Raw genomic sequence first — 9,779 nt, 5'->3', positions numbered from 1 at the left:
GTTTTTAATCAGTTTTTAAATCAAATTGAGAGCAATTTCAACATAATACATCTTTCTGAAATGAAAAGTTGCAACATTGCATTTTGGAAATGCCCACATGACCCAGTACCAAATTTTTATTTTTATTTTTTCAAGTGAAACACTTTGCCAAAATCAACCTAAGTTCATAAATGGATTCAGTTAACCCAACTCTGTAATTACCTTTTTTGCCAAAAAAAAATTACATGAAAAAATGTTGCCTAGCTCCAGCTCCAGTTCCAGTTTTGTTTTGTGCGAAAGATCAGCGAATCTGGCTATTGCTTGCGTATGATTATTGTTGCCCATGATATAAACGATGGGTATCAGAATGACAATGCAATATAATTTACTGGTACCTTGTGCTCCCTGCCCCCATGCCCTCATTTGTTTTTCTCACCCACTTGTTACATTTTCTCATAACCTAGATTGTGGGCTCTTGGGGGCAGTCTTCTTCTTATATGTCTGTACAGCACCTGACACAATGGGGTGGATACTTAACTAGGGCCCTTGGCTGCCAGTGCCATGTAATAATAATTAAAAAAGGCCCACATAAATCAGCGAGGAGATTTTGAATTTTCTGAGGCACTTCATGATAATGAAGTTGTTTTTAATGTGCTTAAGTACAAATACTAAGACTGGCCACAGGCCAGTTATATGGTTAAAATTAATTGAAATTAGTTGAAATTAATTTCTAATTAATACATTCAGGGCTGGCTCCAGTTTTTTTGCCGCCCGAAGCAGCGGGAAAAAACAAAACAAAAAAACGATTGAGCTCCCTCCGAAGTGCCACTGAAGAAGAAGAGATGGCGTGAAGGACCTGCCACCGAATTGCTGATGACGACTAATGCAAAGCGCGTGATCAGCTGACGATAACCCTGATGTGCCACCCCACTACTGGATGGAGTGCCGCCACTTTCTATTGGCCGCTCCAAGCACCTGCTTCCTTCGCTGGTGCCTGGAGCTGGCCCTGAATACAATTGAACAAAAAAACCTAAATATCATCACATTAAAACCCAATCTATAAACAGGAGAAGAAAATTTTTCTTTTTAAATTAGCACTCGTAAAACATGAACTGGTAATGGCTAAACCACAATATTTTTTTCTTTGTATAGTATCCAAGTGCTTTCCTTCAGGTAGTTGCTATTGCTGGAAATATAATGAAAACAATTTACCAGCAGCCCACCACCCCCATTGTAGTAGCTGATTCACTGTTTGGCATGCATCTATAACCAATTTTAAAACAGACATAGAATGCTAGAGTGATGAGAGGGCTGAGCATAGGGCTGGATGCCAGGAACTCCCAAGTTCAGATCCTGGCTCCTAGATCTCTGCCCTGGGGCTCGTCACTTAATCTCTTTCCTCCATCTCCTCTTGGGTAACCTGTGAAAAATGCTGGCTTGTGTCTCCTTCCTTATTGTGTCATAAGATAACCAGAATACCATGTGCAAATGAGACAATAGTATTTTCAGTTTTGATCCAGGCATTGTACAACATCATGAAAATACCTGCTTCTCTTTTCTCTGAAAATTCCACTTAGAAGTTTGACAAGAGAAGGCCTGTGTCCCTGAATTCCCCTTGCAAAGACATTAATAACCCCATGAAAAGATCCTGGATGTATAAAGGCCAATAGTTACATTACATTAATCTCAGTATTTCCCATGATATTTTATATTTGACGGATTAAGCCAATATGCTAAAAAGAAAAAAAAATGTAAGTGAGCGCATTAACTTTCAGACAATCTGGGAAATGACTTTGGCAAGACTTAGCTGCAGCCTGAAGGTTCTGAGCCAGATTCTGAGTGGTGACTGCAGCACCTGCAATGCATAGCAGAAAACAGGTTGCCTTGATCCTGCTTCCTTCCCAAGTTGTGGGTATTCCATGGCGCAGTCATGGAAGAAACTGGATCATGGTGAAACTGAGCCTTTTCTGCTCATTCACTTCCCTCACCTTTCTAAACAAACCTTCTCTGGACTTTGGTTTACATGGAACTCCCTTATGCTGAAAGCCCAACAGCTTAACCAAAGATGGGGGAAAGTCATTTCCCCATATATACAATTGCCTGGAGCATGTAACTGCTCCTTAAATTATTCCTACTCCTAGCATTACAGTGTTCAAGTGAGCTTTGTGTCGGGCTGGGCCAACAGTGCCAACCCCAAATATACACACAGCAGAAGTCACACGCCTTAAAATCATGAGACTGAGATAAAATTCATGCATTTTTTAATAGGTTCTTTTTATTTGCCTGATAGATTGCGAGCCTTTTAGATGCAGTTGGATCATATTTTCAAGCTGTTCTGCACAAATCCGAGAGCTAGCAACTTGCTTTGATTTTTTTTAATGAATGTTTAACCCCATGATTCCAGGAGCTGGAGCTTCAAGACAAAGACGAACCATTGTGACACATGTGTTAAAGCCATGAGTATTGGTGACATCATGCAGGTGAACACATGATGTTGTCACGTTTGCAGCTTGTGTTCCAGAAACTCAGCTGCCTCTGGGCTGGGCTGAGCCCAAAGTGACTGTGCTTCCTGGCTGGGCAAAAGGGCCAACAGATCACCATAGAAACCCTGTAGCAACAGCTGCTCAATGTGTCCCATGCCTGCAGCTGCACCACACCTGCTTCTCATCTAGCCTATCCTCCTCCATTTGCCTGCTCTGTTCCAGCCTAGTCCCTACCTGCCTCTGGTCCTGACCACTGGCTTGCCTCTTGACCACGACTCAGGCTGTCCCGTTTGGTTCTGTCCTGACATCTGGCTCCAACCATTGGCTTGACTGGCTCTGCCTGCTGAGTCTACTCTGACCACTAGGCCAGACTCCTGCTCTGACCGCTAGGTTACACTGTCTACACCTTAGTGTGTGCGAGTGGCGATTTAGGGGAGGTTAACCAACATGAGCCAGAATTTATTACATTATCCCTCCATTTATGTCCAGGAAGGACCACTAGCATAATCGAATCGGACCTGAGTAATTCAGGCCATAAAATTCCACCCAGGAACATGTGGCTGAACAAGAATAAAGCTTTTAGAAAGATATCCACCGTAGCTAACAAAGAAGCTAGTGTGAAACAATTCTTCCAGCCCAGAGAAGATGGGATGTACATTGCTTCCAAGATGCGTCAAAGAGGAAAATAAACCCTATTGTCCTTATTGCCTCGTGGGATAGAAATGTTTTTGACCCCAGAGCTGGGCAGATTATTTCTTGCTGTGTTGCACGGCTGCTGAGGCCGAATGGCTCTGCACGCGTTCACCCTGTGAGGAACCCCAAGGAAAGCAGAGGAACTTCTGAGAGAATCTCAACAGGAAAGTCATGTTACTCTGGTCTTTTCTCAGCACTTTAATGAAGCATTCCCCTTCATCTCAAGCGGCATCGGGGATCCTTGCAGTATCAGGTCCTGTGTAAGACAAGACAGTGCTCAGACAAATGGAGGAGGGATTTCCTGAAGAGGTAGTGTCCTAAGGTGAGATTTGAAGGCTACGAGACAGATAGTGGTAACTAGAGAGGCCAACTGAACCAAGGGCAGGGTTTGTTTTCAACACAGAGGAAGAGAATACTAGAAAGGCCAATTATTATTGGTTATAAAACTAGGGCTATTACTATGTGCAATGTTTAGAGGTTTCCTTTAACCCCAGTGAGACCCCATTCCATGTCAGAATCAATTGCAGACACTGTGGCGTTTTATAGTGTGTGGCTGTATTTTCTCTGTGGAGATGAGTTGATCTCTATCTGGTGCTGAGTGTGTGCAGAGAAAGTAGCGAGGAGGGTTATGAACTGATTGGCCCCTCGTGCCATTGTGCTCACTGGCTTTTCTTCCCTTTTGGCTTTTCTTTCCTTGATACAGGTTTTAAAGTACCATGTGCCCAAGCGATTAGTGACCTAGCGGGAAGGCAAGCCCTTGATTTGTGCACAATGTATGATATGGCATTACCTGATTTTGGTGTCCAAAGGAAATGAACCCTGAGTGCCACCTTGCCATGCTGCTCAACCCAGGAGGACCAAACATTCTGAGGTGAGATACATTGAGCAAAGTTCTCCTTAGTGCAGGGGGAATGTTGATGCCAATCTTGTTCTCTGGAAGATCCATGTACAAACAAGGAAGCTGAGAAAAAAAAACAGACAGGAAGAAAACATAGTGAAACACGATGCACCTGGTTCACTCACCCTTAGCTCCCATATCCTGCTTTCCATACTCTCTTGTGACTAACACTTGGGACAGGCAACTAAGTCATGTAGGTGCTTTTGAAAATGCCACTGGTAGAAAACAGCCAGCAGCAGTAATAATGCTAGTAGCAGATGTATAGTGAAAATTTCCCCCCACCTCACCCCACCCCCCGCCAGGCAGAGGGGCAGCAGAAGGCCTATCTGCCATGTAAGTCCAAATTGCTAGCTAACAAAAGACATAAAATGAACTATTCTGTAAATGATACGACACCTCCTCTATATCGTCCCATCTCTCCGAATGGCCTTTAGAATGTAAGCTGCTTTCAGGCAGAGACCCTCTTTATTTCTGTTTGTCCAGCGATACGACACGTGGTGAGCTGCTTGCAAAATCCAGATCAGGGATGGTTCAAATTCCGGTTTCATTTCTTCCAGATAAACAATGTTTGTTAACAGATGAGCGAGCCAATGACTAGTGCACTGGACTGGGAGTCAGGAGACTTGGGTTCTAGTTGCTGACTTGGCCACTGACCAGGTTTCTGATCTTGCTCAAGCCACTTCACGTCTCTGCGTTCCCCTGGCCTCGTCCCTCCTCTGTTCAGCCTGTAAGCTGTTCAGAGCAGGGGCTGTCTCTCAGCTGGCCTTTGGACTGTCCTTGGCACAATGGGCCCCTAATCTCAGTGCGAGTTTGTAGGCATTTAAACCCAAACAACAGCCACTACTGGGAGATGGAAGGGGGCCTTATCCCAGCTCTAGATTAGTGGCATTTTGGATTTGCAAAACCTCAGGATGAAATGCCCAGCCGGGGAAGCGCTGGCATTTGCAAGAAGCGTGTAAAAATGCCACCCCTGGCACCAGTTAAGCACTGCCTTGCTGCCTCTGTTACCCTCACCCCTCTGAGCAGGGAAGAGGGAGTCTGAGCCTAAAGGAGGAAGGAAAAGAAACCTGGAGCTTGGGAGTGGTCGGGCAGGACAGCTGGCAAACCCTGGCTCCCCTTGCAGCCTGAGTGGCTTGTTTAACACACTCCTTGGTATGGGGGTGCATGGAACAGACCCCTGCAGGAGGCCAGGGAGCACTTGCACCCCCTTCTCTAGCTGTGTCTGTAGCAGCAATTAGCCATTTGCATTCTGGAGCCAGAGTTTGTCGGTGAGCTGGGCGATAACTGGATTTGGGATGGGCACATGGAGGGCATTCCTGTAGTCTCAAACCTGGGACTGGGATTGGATTGGCCTCGGACCCTCTGTCCCCTGCACACGCTCTGCAAGCCAGCCCAGCGCATTGCTGGCAGCGGTGTCGCCCTGCGTTCACACTGCAGCGCCGTGATGCGGAGCGGGTCTCTCGCCTTGGCTTTTAGACCCGCCAAGTTTGCACCCCATCTTTGCCTTGGGGGCGCGGCTGGCCCTGAAGTCTGGTTTGTACGAAGGGGGGTTCATTTCCCTGAGCTCAGGTAATTCACACTGAATAATCAATCCCAGGAATTAAGCCCCTTGTTCTGCTCACACGGTTTCTAGGAGCGGGTCAGTATTTCCTCACGTGGATTTGTGGTTTGAAATTCGGATTGTTGTATGGCTTGATCGCGGGTGTTTGATACGCGGCTTTGCTTGGCCACAGGTGCCATATGGGGGACTTCTGCTCCCGGACCGGATGCGTCGGGCAAGCACACCCGTGCGAGGAAATGTTTGTGGGAAGCGAATGCAAAAGGAGCAGGAGTGCAACCCAATCTAAAAATCCGGCAACGGACACAGAGAAAGTTGCCCGGTATTTTCCTGGCACTTTTCAAATTCCCATATTAACCATTATTAAAGCTGGGCCACAAAATCCGATGTGTGCCCGTTTGGGAAATGATTCTGCGCGCCTCTCCTGAGCATTCCCACCACCTAGTTTGCTGACACGATTATTGGTGGAAATCAAATGGAAAGCGAGGTTGTATGCGCTTAGCCGGTCAGGGAGCAGGGTGCTTTCTCTGACCTCTGACAACAAAGCCACGCAACTGGCATGTAAACTGTTCCCGATCAATTCACAGAATGAGGAGATCCGCTGAGGGACTCGCCTAACGAAATCGTTACGGAACTGCTGAGCTTCAGAACTGAACCGAATTCATTGGTTAGCCCCGGGAATCCGAATTTCGGATCCATCCCCGTTACACTCAGGTGCTCGCCTTCCGTCTCTGCTAGAATCAGATTTAAACTCTGAAATCAGCGGAGGCAGACGTGACTCGCTGGCACGTCTCAGCCGAAGGGTACATTTCAACCGGCCGAGAGCCACACCGTCCTCCTGAGCTGCCTTTTTTATTTTGCAACCTCTGCAGCCCTGTCTCGGGCTCCTGAGAAGTCCCTTGCGCAAAGCTGGCCGGATTCCTCTCTGCGAGGTCTGCTAAACCCGGCAGATGTAGGTGGTTTCTCGGTGCTCTGTTGCTGCCTCGAGTAGCCAGCTCTACCTCTCTAGCCCCTCTCCCAGACTAGTCAAACAGACAGACACAAATAGCTCGCTACGAGTTTTCCTGTGGGCTCCGTATTTTCCCTTTCAACTTGTTTCAATCACCTGTGGAGTGTATCCTCCGCTTGAGCACTGTGATTCTGTTGGGTTTACACAGGCTCCTTTCATTCTGCTGGAGAGGGGGAAAAAAGAGGGGCGGGCATACCCCAGAAAAAGGGCAAGACAGTGACTGAACAGCCAGCCAGCAAACTGACCCTGGGAGTCAGTAATCACCCCGGGATCCAGTCTACCTGCTTCTTTCTTCGCTGTGGGAGCAGCCTGCCCGTCTGGAACTGCTTCTCCCCTCCATCTGAATCAGAAAAAGGGGAGAGTTCAAATGTGACAGGTTCATACTGTCCTGATTAGGAGGAGTAGGGAGGGAGGCCGCATTCGCTGGCTCTGCAGATGCCCGGCCGCGGAGTTAGAGACCCGGCACACGGGTATCTGTGTGAGCAGCCTGTGTCCTTTGGGGAGGCAAGACACCGGGCTTTGCACCAGGAACTCTGCTGGGGTTTGGTCTCTGTGTCAGAAGACAGGTGTTTAAAGGGCGGAGTGGGGGGGGGGTCTGTATCTGTTGGCATCAGTTTTCAGGGGGGCTTTTAGAAATGAATAATAAAGGGAATTGATCGCGGGCAGCCGGGCATGCAGCGGCTGCTTCCTGGCCAGCGATCGCATGGGTGTGTTGCAAAAACTGCTGGAATGGTTGTTTTTGTTTCTCGTTTCATTTCGCTCAAAACACGCCCCCCCCTTCCCCAGTCATTCATTAATTTGATCACATCCAAAAGATGCTTTCAGAAACTTCACTGCTTGTTAAGTCTCCTCGCCTGATGCTTCCCATTCATTTCTAGCGAGCTATCGTGTGTGTGTGTGTGTGTGTGTGTGTGTGTGTGTGTGTGTGTGTGTGTGTGTGTGTGTGTGTGTGTGTGTGTGAGAGAGAGAGAGAGAGAGAGAGAGGGGGGGAGAGGGAGAGGGAGAGAGAGAGCGCGTGTGCGGGGGGGGGGAGTCCTTGCTGTTATTGTAACGATCCAGGTCAGACTGTTTTACATTCTCAAATCCTCACTTTTAATCCCGAAAAGGAGGGGAGGGGGAGCGCCCAACAGCGTGATTTTAGCAAATAGCATCGTTTGTTAATCTCTTTTATTTAAATGATGAACTAATAACAAATACAAGCTCTGGCGTTAGTGGTTCTGGCACTAGATTGTAGCTCGATTCCCAAGAACAACTGGGGAGATTGTTCTGTGTCCCCTTTCCCCCGAGGGGGCTTTTTTCCCCACTCAAAACCCAGCGGTTCACAGGAACACCTCTTGGGACAATAATCTGCAGGTTGCTGCTGTAACTTCCCGAAAAGAAAGGACCGCTAGCAATCGGCGGGTTATTAGACCCAGACGAGACACACCGCTGAGAAAATTCTAGGGATCTATGCATCCAGGTCTACCTATATCTCAAGAGCCGTATCTGTTAGGTATAATAGCTTCGTTTATGAATGTTGCTTATCGAGGCATCTCTGTCTGATAACTCTACATACACATATCGGTCTACCTGGCGCCGTCTCTGGGTATGGGTGTAGAGGGTGCACACGCAGACAGACTGGCTAAAGGATGACATGTACCATTTGACTGTTCTTACCTATAAAATAATTTAGATCCAATGGTTCTTTTCTCACTCCTATTTTGTTGGAAGCCGGCGGGCGTTTTCTGTTTATTGTAACCTACACGCACAAGTAAGTTGCATGTTTGGATTTGTGTGTGTGTGTGTGTGATGGATGTGTGTCGCAAACCGGTGCCGTTGCTAAGGAACCGATGTCTAAACATTTATCCAAAACACACCATCAGACTCCCCAAATGACTCCACTTCCCACCCCGACTCCAACAAAATCTTGGTAATCGTTAGCGTCAGCGAAATCATGTTTATGTCAGTGTGTAAGTACATTGAGGGGAGCTGGTGTCAATGGAAGAAGAGAGGGTGAAACTGATTTTTTCAAATGGGCTCCTAATGCTGTTTCTGTGCAGGTCTGGTGTCTCTACAAAATATACATAATACACACAGCGATAGGCGCGTACAAACGACACAGTATACACCTATACTTTAATTAGTTGTGAGCGTAGGGTATATGCGAATAGATACACACGTGTATGATTTAGGGCGAGGTTACTGCCTGAGTTTTGCCCAGATCCCATTAGAATAATGAGGTGAGGGGTAATGCCATTATCCCTTGTCTGATTATGCTGCATAGCCCAGTGTACTGGGCTCTGACATACTTTTTCAAATGGAATTTTTAAACACTGGGTTTGAAGCGATTTTTAAATACCAGCTCCTGTTTCGCACGGGGCTGGTCCCTCAGCCCCGAGCCTTCGGAGCATTTCGAAAAAGCTGCCATTGGAAATCTGTGTCTGACCTTTTAAGGAAACGGAACAGGAGCCAGAGCTGGGTGTGTGGCTAAGGGCCGGGTTTCTGACCGACAGTGGGGAATAGATCGATTTGGCTTTTATGCGTCAGTCTAGTTTATCAAGTGTGAACGAAGCAAGGGTTAATGAAGTCCCAGAGCTGGAGTCCCATGGGAGGGGGGAGACACACACTAAAAAGGGTTAATTTCGTCCCAACTCAGTGAAGACTTTTGTAATTGAAAATCAATCAACCTGCTGGACTGTTGAGAACAAGGTCAGAGCTCAATGATCAAAGCGTTAGAAAATAGTGGCGGTAAAAGGGGGGGAGGGCTGTGTACAGGGTGGAAAATAAATATCTCCCCTGACTGACCATTACATCCAGTCTGTCTACATGGCTAGATCTGGATACACACCGCCTCACACGCGCGCTTCAGGCCAGGAGGAATCCAGAGAATGTGCGTGGCTGATCTGAGTTTTGTACACACCGTGTGACTGGGGGGTGGGGGGTGTCTTTCCTTTGACTCCCACCCTGGCAGCCCTCACCGCCTTATAACACCCTAGCGTAGCCTTGTTACTAAGCAAGTGTTTCCTGGTGACATTTCCCCCTCCAGGAATGGTAGAGAACTTCCCTCCAGAGGGTCAAACGTTGGTGCCCAGATCCGAATGCTGCTGGCTCTGCCTCCCTCTCCTCTTCTGCCCTTTTGCAGGCTCTCGCATCTCTCCTGGCAGGATTTCGAGCCCTAAC

The sequence above is a fragment of the Gopherus evgoodei genome, chromosome 17 (genome assembly GCF_007399415.2).
Source record: "Gopherus evgoodei ecotype Sinaloan lineage chromosome 17, rGopEvg1_v1.p, whole genome shotgun sequence".
NCBI classification, from domain to species: Eukaryota; Metazoa; Chordata; order Testudines; family Testudinidae; genus Gopherus; species Gopherus evgoodei.
The sequence above is the reverse complement of the archived record's forward strand: the minus strand, read 5'-3'. Positions refer to the sequence as shown.